At 41.8% G+C, this 15,607-nt stretch overlaps 1 protein-coding gene across 5 annotated transcripts in view; it reads right to left on the bottom strand.

Moving 5' to 3' along the window:
• The window catches only part of LOC112109822 (ZZ-type zinc finger-containing protein 3), a 97,588-nt gene that overhangs the window by 38,303 nt on the left and 43,678 nt on the right, over window positions 1-15,607 (bottom strand). The window lies entirely within an intron of this gene.

Raw genomic sequence — 15,607 nt, 5'->3', positions numbered from 1 at the left:
TTAATTTGATGTACATGAGAGCAGAATCAAGCCCTTCCCTAGTAATGGTTATAGTAATTTGTTATTACTGTACTTTTCAAAGAGTACATGTATCCCAATGGTCAGTGTTTGTTACAATCCCCAGCTACAGAGCCTAGTTCTTCAGTTCACTCTGTAGAGAATTATGCTTTTAAGCTCTGGAGGTCCCCAGTTCAATCCCTGGCATCAGCCATCATGGAAGTATCACTATTTTTAAAATTAAATGTCAGTTATGTTGTATGTAATTAACACAACAGAGTTTAGGAAAAAAGGTGAAACGTGTATATATGTGTGTATACACACACACACACACTCAAATAATGAGACATAAATCTTCAGTAAATGAATGATTAATTATTTACCAGGACATTATCAAAATTGACAATGGTTCAAAATTAATTAACCTAAGGTAAGAGAGACACCCAACTGTTTGGACTGAGGTTGCACAATGTAGAAATACTAATATGTCCAAAATGCTAAAAATGTATCTGACCTTCAAAAGTAGGGAAACAACATTATTGAAATGTTATCTTAATACCTGTACTGCTTAGCTGTGATCTATTATATATCTGTGGTGATTGTGGGCGCTTTATGTCAGCCTTCTATTCTGCCTGATTAGTCCTTCTGAACCTAGTACTGAAATATAAAATGTTATGCTGTATTTAAATAATATTCCTAAAATTACATACATCTAAAGCAGGGGTCGGCAACGTTTGGCACGCGGCTCGCCAGGGTAAGCACCCTAGCGGGCCGGGCCAGTTTATTTACCTGCTGACGCGGTAGGTTCGGCCGATCGCGGCCCCCGCTCGCCGCGGTTCGCCGTCCCGGGCCAACGGGGGCGGCGGGAAGCGGCGCGGGCCGAGGGATGTGCTGGCCGCGGCTTCCCGCCACCCCCATTGGCCCGGGACGGCGAACCACAGCCAGTGGGGGCCACGATGGGCCGAAGCTGCCGCGTCAGCAGGTAAATAAACTGGCCCGGCCCGCCAGGGTGCTTACCCTGGTGAGCCGCGTGCCAAACGTTGCCAACCCCGATCTAAAGTGAGTCCTGAAGCCGGAGTATGTAACCAATTTGTGTGTAAGCCAAAGGCATGCTCTGTTCCTCAAGGAATGCACTGCCTAAGTGTACGTCTAAACAGCAAACAAACAAAAAAACCCACATGGAAGCAAGTATTCAACTGACTTGGGCTTGCAAGGCTCACACTGCAGAGCTAAACATAGCAGTGTAGAAGTTCCGACTCTGAGACCCCCTGGCTGGGTTTCAGAACCTGCGCTCCAGCCCAAACGTCTACACTGCTATTTTTAGTGCTGCAGTGTGAGCCTCAGTCAGTTGACCTGGGCTCTGAGTGTCACTGCTGCAGATTTTTTATTTCCCCCCCGCACTGTGTAGAGGCACCCTGTAAGGACAGACAGGATAACTTACTCCTTTAAAAAAAAAAAAAAAAAAAAATAGATGGGAATAGTGATGTGCATAATGACATGAGTTAGGATCTATAGGCCTCACAAAAGTAGTGGGTTGTTGGGAGGGATTTAAATTAAGAAAGTGGGAGACCTGGTGCACTGAAATAGGGAAGGTTATTCAGGCACATTTCTTCATGCTTAATTCTAGGGTGGGGGGGACATATTCCACATTTCTAACCATTTTAAATATTTTAAAGCTGCCAAGACATACTGATAATTTCATTTACACTTTTTGCACAGCATTTAGTGTCCAATTATTTTTCCAGTTTTCCATATGCATCAATAACGACATATAGTATAACTTGTTTCAGTACTGCCAACCCCAAAAGTTCAAAAATCCTGAATTAGACCCCTTCAAAAATATCACAAGATCTTCCCAAAAATGATGTTTTTTTAAATTATAGTGTGTATTTCAGTCTGTCTTTTGATTTTTGAACTCCCCCTGCTCCATCCCCATGGTGAGAGTCAATTAGTGTTGCCAACTCTCCCAAATTTATTGGGAAAGGTGATTTTGGTCCCAGTGCAGATCTCACCCCTACATCTGCTCATCTCCCTGTTCAGCAATTAATGCTGCCCTCCCATCCCTCAAATCAATCTTGTTCCACAGCCCCCCCATCAATTCTACTCCACATTAGTTCTGCTTTCCATCCTCATCAATTCTTAGCCTAAGGGTACGTCTACACTTACCTCCGGGTCCGACGGCAGGCAATCGATGTTCTGGGATCGATTTATTGCTTCTTTTCTAGACGCGATAAATCGATCCCGGATCGATCCCGGAAGTGCTTGCCGTTGACGCCGGTACTCCAGCTCGGCGAGAGGAGTACGCGGCATCGACGGGGGAGTCTTCCTGCAGCGTCTGGACCCGCGGTAAGTTCGGACTAAGGTATTTCGAATTCAGCTACGTTATTAACGTAGCTGAATTTGCGTACCTTAGTCTGAAGTGGGGGGGTAGTGTGGACCAGGCCTAAGTCTGCACCATCCTCACCTCCCACCCCACCTAACTTCTGTTCCTCCTGCAGCTCTAGGCGATCTTCACACACCCCCATACACATATCCTTTCCCAGGCCAGGGTGACCAGCTACAGTGGTTCCCCTCTCCCCCTTCCCAGGGCTGGCGTTGCAGAGAAGAAGGCAGGGAAGGGGAATGAGGGCTGCCCTGAGCTCAAAGGAGGGGAGGGCGGAGGAGGCCACTTTGAGCTGCTGGGGTCTCTCTGTTCCCTCCCCTCCTGTGAGAATGGTGTTGGTTCTGATCTCTGACTGAGTCCTGCAGCAACCCTGATTGGGTGCTGTTCCCCAGGATGTGGGGAGGGCGGGAAAGGCAGCCAGTCAAAGGGGGTTTTCCCTAAACAAGGCTCAAATTCACCAGACCCAGCTGAAATACCACAGCTCTAAAAAAAAAAAAAACACAACCTGCAAGAGTTGGTAATGCTGTTGTTTAATTAGGGGTTTCTCCTAGGTCATTTAAGTATTTTCACTAAGCAAAAAAGCAAGGGGGGCAGAATAGAGTACTTAAGCACATACTCTTGTTCTAAAAGTAATTACAGCTTAATCCCTTAGGTATTGTATTATGCTAATATTATAGAACTGCAATCTATGTATACCGGACATGACTTGCAGTCATGAATGGTTTAATGAGTCCTGATGCAAGGGATCATCTATAAGGATAACCTTTAGACTAAATCTTGAGTAATCAGAAGGCATAGTAAGATGCTATGGCAGAAAGATGAAGCTAAACAAATTCAAACTGGAAATAACGTACATATTGTAAATGAGGATAAATAACCAATGGTACAGCCTACCAAGGCATGTGGTAGATTTTTCATCACAAAGTCTTTAAATCAAAACAGGATGTCTTTCTAACAAGATATGCTGTATTAAAAAACACAGCTATTGAATTTGATGAGGGAACTGCTAGGTGAAATTCTATGGCCTGTGTTATGCTGCTCAGACTAGATAATCATAATGGTCCTTTTCTGGCTCTAAAATCTCTGAATAAAAGACTGAAAAATGAGTTGGCATTTTTCAAAACTACCATAGGATCCTGTTGGTCTTCAATAAGAAGATGCCAAAATGTATACCAATAATTTAAAAAAAGCAAAATATGTTACATTGTATTAAGAAAGTAATGGAAAATAATACTGAAAATATACCACCACTATTAATTGGCCTTGAAAAATTCCACATATTCACTCAAGTTTTTGTTTTGCTTTTTCTGTTTTGCTGTGCTTTGGTGTGGAGGGATAAAATTTCTCTTTTTATTACCATCAATCATACCGGTAAAACGCAGGTAAGCAGATTGTGTCCTTAGGCTCGGAAATGTGTACAACAATTTAGCACAGCTGAATCATTATATAAATCAGTATTATGTCCTCACCTTGAACTCTGTGTTTGCAGAACAAAAGAGTGAGGCCGTGTCCACATTAGCGAACTTGCAGCTGTGCTGCTGTTTGATCGTTCGTGTAGCTGCTCAATGCCGACAGGAGAACTTCTGCCGACAAAGCACTGTGCACACAAACGAACTTATGTCGCTTGTGGGGTGTTTTTTTCACATCTCTGAGGGCACGTCTTCACTACCCGCCGGATCGGCGGGTAGCAATCGATCTATTGGGGATCGACTTATCACGTCTAGTGAAGACGCGATAAAAATCGATCCCTGATCGCTCTGCCGTCGACTCCGGAAATCCACCGCGGCAAGAGGCGGAAGTGGAGTTGACGGTGGCGTGGCAGCGGTCGACTCGCCGCCGTCCTCACAGCCAGGTAAGTCGACCTAAAATACGCAACTTCAGCTACGCTATTCACGTAGCTGAAGTTGCGTATCTTAGGTCAACACCCCCCTGTAGTGTAGACCTAGCCTGCGAGACATCTGTTTTGCTGACATAAGTGGTAATGGAGACATGGCCTGGGAGAAGACATAATAGTCAACTGAACTAACATTTCATTCATGATTTTATGTCTGTATCCTATTCCTAGTAAGAACAAGAATGAACTTAATATTAGGGTATGATTTAAAAAAAAAAAATCAAAATAGTTATACTGGTACAACCCCTAGTATGGACACTTTTTTACCAGTATAAAGGTGCCTTTTACCAGCACAGCTGATTCCCCTTCCCATATGGGAACAGCTGTACTGCCATAAGGCACCTTTATACTGACATAACTGTATAACCACACTAGGAAGTTTGTATCACTTTAACTATTCTCTGCACCTTGAAGTCTTTAAATCATGATTTGAGGATTTCAATGGCTCAGACACAGGTTTGATACAGGAGTGGGTGGGTGAGATTCTGTAGCCTGCGTTGTGCAGGAAGTCAGACTAGATGATCATAATGGTCCCTTCTGACCTTAAAGTCTATGATTCTATGATCCCAGTATAGTTAATATAGCACAACTTTTGTGTGTAGACAAATCCTAAATACTTGGGGTTAAGAAGAAACTTTCCAGACACATTATTGCAAAATTGTACATTGTGTGTTTTCTTGCACCTTCTCTGAAGCATTTAATAGGTACCACTGTCAGAGACAACATACCAAATTAGGCCATTTCAAAAACCAAAAGAGTATTTCATGGAAAAGTCTCATGTTTGTTTAGTAGAGTATCAGAATATTCTGTTCATATTTTTTCTGAACTACAGATGCCCCTGTTCTACTTTAATTGTAACTTTACAAGAACACTGCAGTTTAATCTGATATTTCTGACACCTCCAAAGAGAGGCTGTAGGTCTAATCTTTTGTCACTTTCTAATTTAGATATTCTACAATAATTAATGTACTTTAAAACTGGTTAAGCATTTCCAAATCAGTAGGTGCCAAAGGTTCTCTCTGTTTTCTTTCTTTTTAAAAATTTCTTTAAAATAAATTTGTTTTAGACTATTAATTAGGCTACACTGTAGTAAATATGTATGTATTTATATTTTTAGGAAGGTGATGAAACTAAGGACTTGAAAAAAATTACTTTGATATTTATTAGTCAAGGCCTAGTATACACTACAGTTAGGTTGATGCAAGGCAGCTTACATTGACCTAACTCTGTAAGCATTTACACTAAAGTGTCACTCCCGCCGATGTAACTCGCCCGCTTCGCTGACTTAACTCCACCTCCATGAGAGGTGTAGCGATTAGGTTGACGTAGTTACGGCAACACAGTGTCAGTGTAGACACTATGTTATTTACATTGACTTTAGTGGCCTCCAGGAGGTGTCCCACAATGCCCCATCGTGACTACTCTGGTCACTGTTTTGAAGTCCGCTGCCTGGTGGCCAGGTACACGGCCCTCCCCTTTTAAAGCTCCATGAATTTTTGAAATTCCATTTTCTGTTTGAGTGGAGAGCTCACCTAGCAACTACCAGCTGAACATGCTGTCTCCACGCTGCCTGGCGTACACTAGGTGTTGGATCTCCTGACTCTGTGGGGAGAAGAGGCTGTGCAGGCACAGCTCCGATCTAGCCGCAGAAACGTTGATATCTACAAATAGATCACTCGGGGCATGGGGGAGAAGGGCTACCAGAGGGACCTGCAACAATACTGCATGAAAGCAAAGCAAAGGAGCTGCGGCAGGTGTAACAGAAGGCAAGGGAAGCGAATAGTTGCTCTAGTGCAGAGGCACAGACATGCCAGTTTTACAAAGAGCTGCATGCCATTCTCAGCAGAGACTCCATTCCTCCCCCCCCACACACACAAAAAACAAAACAAAAAAGGCCCCGTGGATACTTCAGGGGAGCTGGAGTCACAGGTCCCTGGAACGAACATTGAGGAGGTGGTGTTGGATGAGGAAGAAGAGGAGGAGGGACAGGCAATCAGGGATCCAGTGGCAAAGTGAGCCAGGACCTGTTTTTGATTCCCAAGCAGTCGAGCCAGTCCCTACAATTCAGCACAGGTGAGTCTGATGCAGGGGAAGAAATCTCTGGTAAGTATGCAGTTTGCTTTGATATTGCAGAGATATATCTGTTCATTTACTCTTTTTTAATCATACTAGAAGAGGCAAGAAATAACCAAAAGAGGTAGAGTTGCTATCTGCTTCTCATGTCCCATGTACACTTAGGCAGAGGGGGCACAGCAGAACAGTTTATGTGCACCGGGATGTCCCATGAATCCTCCATAGCGATCTCAAGGAAACTTTCCTGGAGGTAGTCTGAAATCTTCTGCTGAAGGTTTCTGGGGAGGGCTGCCTTATTTCTTCTGCTGCGGTAAGACACTTTCCCATGCCACTCAGCAATTACTTTAGCCGGCACCAATGCAGCACACAGGCTAGCAGTATAAGGTCAGGAGCTGTTCCCTTTCAGCGTCCATTAGCCTCAGGAGTGAGAAATCGGCTAAAACACCACCACCTGTGGAAAACTGTGCCAGGGGAAGAGTACAATCAGAGCCGCACATACACTGATCTGTGAAAGACACAGTTGGCGTATGTTTGTGAAATGAAATGACTGTTCTTTCCCCTGTATTTATAAAGTTTCATTCAGTTACAAATATGTCTGTTTGCACGGGTTTGGAATAAAGGTCTGTGGAAACTTAATTCATCTTTATTAGTTCACAACATATGCTGGTTGGGGCTGACATCATTCACGGATAACAACAATAGGTGCATTTGCATTTACTACACATAGAGCATCCATTACAAGGTTCATACCAGGGTGCAAAAAACAATACCAGGCAGAGCACATTAGAGCAACACACATTACTGTGGCTCACTATTAAAAGGTTTCTTTCAACGTCTCCCTGAGCCACATAGCTCCCTGCTGAGCTCTTCTTACAGCCCTGGTATCTGGCTGCTCAACATCAGCAGACAGCCATTCCACCTCTGCCCTCCACCCCGGTGGAAACTTTTCCCCATTTGCTTCACAGATACTATGAACCATACAGCAAGCAGCTATAATCAATGGGATATTTTTTTCCACTGGGGTCTAATCTTGTGACTAGACAGCACTGGCAGCCTTTCAAACAGCCAAAGGCACATTCAACTGTCATTCTGCACCTGCTGAGCCTGTAGTTGAAGCACTCCTTGCTACTACTGAGGTTGCCGGTATAAGGCTTCATGAGCCATGGGAGTAAGGGGTAGGCTGGGTTTCCCAGGATCACAACTGGCATTTCAACATCCCCTGCTTGCAGCTTTTTGAATGGGCCAGTGTTTTTAGAGATGCGTATGTCATGCACCTTCCCTGATCTTCCCGTGTTAATGTCAGTAAAACGTCCCCGGTGATCCACCAGCACTTCCAATACCATAGAAAAGTAGCCATTTCTGTTGCTGCACTCTATGGCAAGGTAATCCTGTGCCAAAATAGGGATGTGAGTGCCATCTATTGTTCACCACAATTCAGGAACTGCACTGCTGCAAAACCATCAACTACATAGGTGCTGACTCTATGGGTGCTCCAGAGTTGGAGCACCCACAGGGAAAAAATGGTGGGTTCTGAGCACCCACCGTCAGCCCCCTATCAGCTCACACCACTCCGCTCAGTGCCTTCCACCCACTGGCGAGCCCCGTGGATCAGCACCTCACCCTCCCTCCCCACGCCTCCCACCTGCCATAATCAGCTGTCTCATGGCATGCAAGCAGGAGGCTGGGAGGGACGGGGGGAAGAGCGAGGACACAGCACACTTGTGGGAAGGGCGGAACTGGGTAGGAAGAGGTGGGACGGGGGTGGAGTTGGGGTGGGAAGAGGCGGGGCAGGGTGGAACCTTGGGGGATGGGGTGGAGTGGGGGCAGGGCCTCGGGCAGAGCCAGAGGGCAAGCACCCCCCCCGTCACTTTAGAAAGTCAACGCCTGTGATCTACTATGTCCCGCAAATTGCCCAGAGTCGCAGTCCTTTGTAGCAGGATGTGATTAATGGCCCTGCACACTTGCATCACAGCAGCTCCCATTGTGGATTCCCCAACTCCAAATTGATTCCTGACAGATTGGTAGCAATCTGGCATGACAAGCTGCCACACAGTGATTGCCACTTGCTCTCCTTTTGGTGTCGCTCTGCCGGAGGGCTGGGCGAGCTCTGCACACACTTCAAGGAACGTGGCTTTGTGCATTCAAAAGTTCTTCAGTCACTGCTCGTCATCCAATACCGGCGTAACGATTCGATCACGTGAGTCGATGCTTGTTTCTCGGGCCCAGAATCAGCACTCCACCATCTGCAGCTGCTCCGTGAATGCCAACAACAACTTGGAATTGTTTCTATATCCTACAGTAAGCTAGCCTCCAAGGAATCCTCATGTTCCTCACGGCTCCTCTGGCGGCTCTGCAAATACGGCACGTGCTATGCTTGCAACACTCATCACAGTAGTCCATAGTTGTGCAGGAACCATGCTTCTCACATAGATGGTAGACATGTGGGTTTGCAGATCTTTTGAAAAGAGGCACAAAACATTATGGGAAAGAGAAAAATGCATCATGGGACATTGAAACCATGTTCCCACTAACTCCTGTGCGACTCATTTGTCCTCATGAGGCATTTCAAATCCCTCCCAAAACACCCTGTGCTAGATGTGGCGAGTTACAAAATAGGATACCTACCCAAGGAACACTGCTCTCTGCATAGATGCAAGCGCTAATAGTGAGAACATGCACCGCCAACACAAGGAGCGTAGTGTGGACAGGCAAAAGCAATTTAATTACTGGGATGGCTGTACATTGATGTAACTTAGGTCAACTTAATTTTGTAATGTAGACTTGTCCCAAGACTAAGCAGATTAGCCAGGGTGAAAAATACAGATGCAGCCATGCCCCAAGGCAATAACTCCAGAAGTTTTAAAGGAATAAGTCCAAACTTACTAACATCTCTTGCTTTAGTTTGTCCTTATTCCTAGCTTCACTACACTTTTCCTTTCTCCCCTCCTCCCCCCCCCCCCCCACTTTAACAACCCTGCGTTGCTTCCCTCACACTTTGGTCTCTCTTTGTGATTGCTATCTTCTCTTAAATTTAATTTTCTCTTTCTTCCACCAAAATCTCCTTCTCTCTTCCTCTCCCTCAACATCACACTTATCTTGTATCAATTCCTCCTTCTCTTCTATGCCCAGGCTCTCACACATGAACACTCTTCACACATTCCCTAAACCCAACCCAGCACATAAGCGCTTTAACATTTTAACAGATGCCTAAGAGCCAGATAATTAAAGATATTAGACAAAGCCAACAGATGTGATGAGGGGACTCCCACTGTCCAGGTGCCAAAGGAAAGGGGAGGGTATAGGGAGTAATACAAGGACGTTATCCCTAAATCCTTGGTGGGTTCAGCTTTAAAATCAGCCTCTGGCTACTAAGTGTCTAATAATTTTGAAGTGTTCCCTTCCCCGTCTCCGCAAACCCACCATGCCTGCTGCAAGAAAAATGAGCATGTGCATTCTGTTTCACACTGTTGCTCCTCTTTCATTTCAGGGCTCCTATCAAAATAATCGGCGGTCTCCACTTCTCTACCATTAGCTGTCTCATGGCTGCCGTGATTACAGTGTGTTTGTTTCTGTTTGTTCACCTTTATCACAGCATTCTGGCTATTGCGAGGGAGATGTTTCCACTACTGTACCCCCTCCCTTCAGATGCAAATTATCAAATCTCCTTCCCTAATAAGTAACTGCAGTGCCTAACCCTGTTCCTACTCAGAGATTTCCCAACTAGCAGCAGAGCGAAATTGTCATTATTATTGTCAGAGTCTTGGGGACAGCAATGAAACTGGTTGATTTTACTCTGCTGCAGTTTGGCAAAGCTATGAATAGCTGGAAAGGAAGTGGAGCTGTTGTCCATCTGCATTGGTTTAGACTCCACTCACATTTGAAGGTTATTTTTGCAAATTTTTTCTTTCTTTTTAAAGGAAAGCTTCAACTCTGTAGAAGTTGCCAGCACTCACTCTGAGAAGCTTTTTACTAGCTATGTATTATTCACCGAAGCCATTTTTCAAGTCCTGTGGAGGGTTAGTTTATTATTTATTAATTTAATATTTAATGTAATATTCTATTTACTGATATCTATTGCTTTCTCAAGGTTGTATCTCATAAATGTGACACTAATGGAAGCTGCTGAGAAATTATACTAAAATTTTGAAATTGTGTAAGTTTGGGGTTAGTTATAAAAAATAGCAGAACTTCACTAACACTTAACTAATCACATTTTATTAGTATAATGTTGTTTAGTAACAAAAAATTATTTGTATTACTAAACTGTAGTTCACCTCAAACTCGTACAAAGGATTTCTTATACAGCTCTTATACTTATGAAAAATACAGCCAGACCTCATCAAAATTACAACACGTGCTTGAGCACAGAATGAATTTTCTGAATTGACAAGTAAACCCAATAAGTGTCTTATGAGTTAAAATAAACTAAAAATGGGTAATTTAAGAAATTTATCACCCTTTGTCAGACCATTCTGTCCCAAGTGATATTAACAGAACACCACAGACCCTTCTCAAAGTTAAAACTCACTCCAATCATATGCATAAGCTACATTTGGAGATTCTTTTTAAGGATTAATGGTAATTTATTCCCATTATCCTTCAAAAGTGAAAATTTCTTCTTCAGCGGCGACTGTCAAATAATATTCTTCTACAGAGAATATCAAGAAGGACTGACCTGTTTCAAAGTATTTGCCATCGCCTATTGTTCTCAATGTCAGTGAGGGTACAAGGCTGCTATTAGCAAAAAAAATGGCATCTTTCAAAATGACCACCAGCCCCCATTGTTCCAAGTAAGAGTAATGTTAAGTTTCCCTAAGGAAAGATGGTGTGCCCCATAAAGAAAGGAATAATGAAAAAAATTAATGTGTCTATAAAAATCAGTATAATCTAAACTGGAACTACACACTATTAGGCACAACTCATAACTGCATGGTGTCACTTCAAGGTGGAATTAAAGGTATTTTGATGCTTTATCTGTGCATTACCAAATCTTAAGTTTAACCTAACTCTGAATTCTCTGGTTTTTAATCTGTGAATATATTAATGAAAACTAATTACATTTTTAAAATGCAAAGATTAGAACAGTTTGTCATGAAATCATTATAGATTTATAATTCAAATGGGTTCTCTGTAAGAGGGTCTTGAAATAACTGGTAAGGCAAAATACGTGTGCACACGCGCATATGTCATAGGAGCTCACAACATGCTAGAACTTAAAATATCTAGGTCTGACCCTGCAATTCTTTGTCCACAGGTGGACTCTTGTATCTGTGCAAAGCCCACTGGCTTCAATTAGGGTTCCACATTGACAAAGCAATCCATTACAGACAACAAATAGGGATTTTAGAAATATAATTAAATATTTTACACTCTGTCTTTTATTTTGTTTTAAACTCATATATGAATATGTCATTTTTAAACTATGAAGTATAATAAATGTATGCAGAAAGATACAAGGAAGCACTTGTCTATTGGAAAAATATAGGTCCCTGTATCCTGTAATCTAGTTGCCATATACAGGTCCTTGCGCCCATACAGAACCCCACTGACTTCAGTGGGATTCCATGCAAGTGTAAGTGTCCCCCTGAAAAACTGATTTCAGATTTCAGGATTCAGGCCATAGCTGTATAGCAATACATAAAGGTATTATGAACTCACTCAAATTTGGCCCAGGGACTATCCAATCTCTCAAAAGAAAGTTCTGAGCAGACACTTCCAGCTCCCCTCCCTATAGTCCCTGTAATGCAAAGCATTTCAAGACAAACATAGGAAGGTAATGTAAGTGGAGAGAAGTAGGCAAAAATAATAATAATAATAATAATAATAAAAAAGAAAAAGAAAAAAGAGACTGAGAATGAAGGAAAAATGAAAAGCAGGACAAAGGGAGACACATATTTAAAACAATAAGCCTGAATTGAGAAGACAGAGAATTTGAGGCAAGTAATTTAATGGGAATGATGAAAGTTAACAAGGAGACAGCAAGGGGATATATTAGCAAGTATTAAGACATAAGAAGACGACTAAATAAGACTTTTGAAAACAGAGTGTTAAAATGTAAAAATTCTGTACTGGAAAAATATAAACACTCTTTAAATTACATACAGAATGGATTTTTTTTCAGAGAGGCACTTGTAAGAGCAGAAATTGTACAAAAGAAAACCAAAATCAAAAACTGAACTAACAATATATACATGAAACATAAAGGAAAAAAAACCCCAACATTTTACAATTATATAAACTCCTAGATCAGCCTGTTATTGTTTATTTGTACTGCTGTACAACTACTGTTTATAGTTTTCTGAATCACTCTTTGAAGGAAGGACTGTCATTTACTATAAGACTGTACAGCACTTACCATGACCTGGATGAGACTGTTTTACCCAATATAAATATTAAATAATAATATTCCACTATCCTCCCACTTTTGTGGTATTTATTTTCCTACAGTATTTTCATATTTCCTTAGACGTGTTCACATAAAAATGTTTTATGGACACTGTCAAATTAAAACATCATAATTTCACATAAAAAGGCTACAATACATATGTTATTACCTTGTTTTTCTGGGAAACAAGTCTTAAGGGGTTTTGTTGGCCTTTTTAGCATAGTCTAACAGTTTCATATTTCAATTTAGGACTGTAATTGTTAGAATTTTACAAATGAAGTTATTGTAATTACACCTCTACCCCGATATAACGCTACCCGATATAACACGAATTCTGATATAACTCATTATCATGACAATCCATGATAATATTGCATAAAACAATAAAGCCATTCTCAAACATCATGAAACTTAGATTTATGAACTGTACAGTTAAGGTCTACGAGAACACTAGGGACAGAGACTGGGCAAGTTTTACAAATGATACATTGTTTTAAGGCAGTGGCCCCCAAACTTTTAAGGGTCACACCCCCCTTACTTCTGTCTACACACACACACAGCCCACACCACAAGGGCTGGGAGTGGGGCTGCGGCTTGGCGGGGAGGGGAGGAGAGGACGTAGACAGGTATAAGAGGGCTGAGGCCTCAGCAGGGGGCGGGGCGGGGGCTAGGACCAGAGCTGGGAGCAGAGCCAAGGCCAAGGGGCCACAGTTGGGGGCAGAGGCTGGGTGCGAGGCCGGGAGCCTGATGGGGGGTGATTGCCAGAGCAGAGCTGGGAACGGGGCTGGGTGGCGCTCCCTCCCCACCCCGTGGGAGCTGGCCTAGGGTACAGATGGGTATCAAAAAACACTGATTTCTCTTTGCTAATCTATGGAGTGATTTAAGTGTCATCTTTTGAGTGGCTGCCTGGATTGACTTGTTAGAAAGAATTAAAAGACGAACAAAGAGCAAAACTCACCCACAAAGAAAAGACATGTCTAATCATGAATTGCTGTAAGATAGAGAGAGCTTATGCTCTTTGTAGAGCTACTAAACATAAGACCACCATACTCTGCAAAGCCAAAATGACACAGAACTAACAGCATTTGCCTGCTATAATGGAAACTCTTTAAACAGGACTACATTAGTGTGAACTAGGGACTTTTAAGTTCACGTGCACGGCTTCCACACAGGGGAGTTACAGCACAGCACTTCGGTGCACACTGCTATTCACACCCCCTTAGTCCAAACTGCGTGTCAGTGTGGACTTGCCCATTCTTTTTAAGAAGGAAGAATGCAGATTAAATAATAGTATTTCAGTGGAACTGTGCTTTCCACCTGGAAAGTGGGCACAGTCCTTTCCTGATTTATACCACAATTTATAAAAGACTGCAAAAGTCTCCCTTTCTTGCTATAACTACTGATGGAATGTTCCACATTTCAGAAACTGTAATATTTGCTTAAAATTCTGCATCTAGATCATTACCTCTTAACAATCACCAGTGACTATCAGCCTATAAATATATGTCAAGAATCAGGGGGTAGCTGTGTTTGTCTGTATCTACCAAAACAACAAGGTGTCATCAGACTCCTTGTTGTTCCTATAAATATATGTAATTTCAAAACCATTCCAAGCAGCTGTCACAAGCAGCCTGCCAAGCTCAACAATAACTAGTTAAATTTAAAGAGCAATTGTGCACATGCAGATGTTAACATACTGGTCCAGGTTTTCAGGTGGCCTCAAACTAACCTCTAAACTGTATAGGAATATATGTTTACACCCATTTGCACATACTACTAGAGAAATTAAATGCACTATTATCTAATGTTTACATCCACATGTGGATTTCACCTACAATAATGTGGGTTTTGTGTATGCTTAATTTTGGAAGAGCAAAATCCAAGGTCACATCTGAAAATTTGCCCCACTGTTACATTCTATTCTTAATAATCAGAAATTACAGAGCTGAGAGAAAAACTGTCCTCGCACTGACAAATTAAAATAGATCACCTTGTTTAAAATAAAAACAACAAAAACTAAAAAAGAGAAAGTGATCGAGTTTCCATTTCATCTGACCTTTATCAGACATTTAATTTTATACAATATGCAATGTCTGTCAACGGGAAAGCAGCAAAAAAAATACTTGGATTGAGAAAGTGCTGTAGTATATGTACATTATCATTTTTAATGATAATTTATGCAAACCTCACAGCTGAACTACTGTATACTTTAATTGGCAGCTTTCTCTAATCAAAGCAATTTACTTATATCCAATACTGAAGAAATTTCATTATAAAAATAATGTAACTCCAAAAGCCATAACAACACAAACTTCTGCAGGATTAGAGACAATCATCTGTGTCTTGTGCCTCATAATGCCCCAGGGGTGCCATTATCTCTGGAAACCACAGCTTCTGTCAAGTCTTATAGCTAGCAATAACTTTGTTTGTCTGTTCATATGAAGCAAAGCTCATCTGCACTTAATATTTTTGGTATTTCAATACTCAGAAGAAAATTTAGACAATATACTAAATAGCAAGAAAACATAAAACCCAAACACAATTTTTAAAAAGGTCTTGAAATTGTTGCGTGGTATAAAGTTGTGGTCTGATCTGTCATTTTAGGGCAAATTCTTTCCATATAAACTATATTTATATAAAAATCAGTGCCTTTTCTTTACAAGGACTTTCATCACATTACATATTTGTGACTACCTCAGTTTTACTAATAGCTATTCAGATAATAAACAAATTATGTTTATACTTGCTAAGGGTAATTAGAATATCAATCTATACTTTTTGTGCTAAAATAATGTCACCATAGATGAAAACATGATGCAAATGACAACACTGGTGTAAGTTTTCAAATTGTTGCATTGGAATTTAGCAACATGAC

Source organism: Terrapene carolina, unplaced genomic scaffold, assembly GCF_002925995.2.
Source record: "Terrapene carolina triunguis isolate 2854851 unplaced genomic scaffold, T_m_triunguis-2.0 Scaffold210, whole genome shotgun sequence".
NCBI lineage: Eukaryota > Metazoa > Chordata > Testudines > Emydidae > Terrapene > Terrapene triunguis.
The sequence above is the reverse complement of the archived record's forward strand: the minus strand, read 5'-3'. Positions and strand labels throughout refer to the sequence as shown.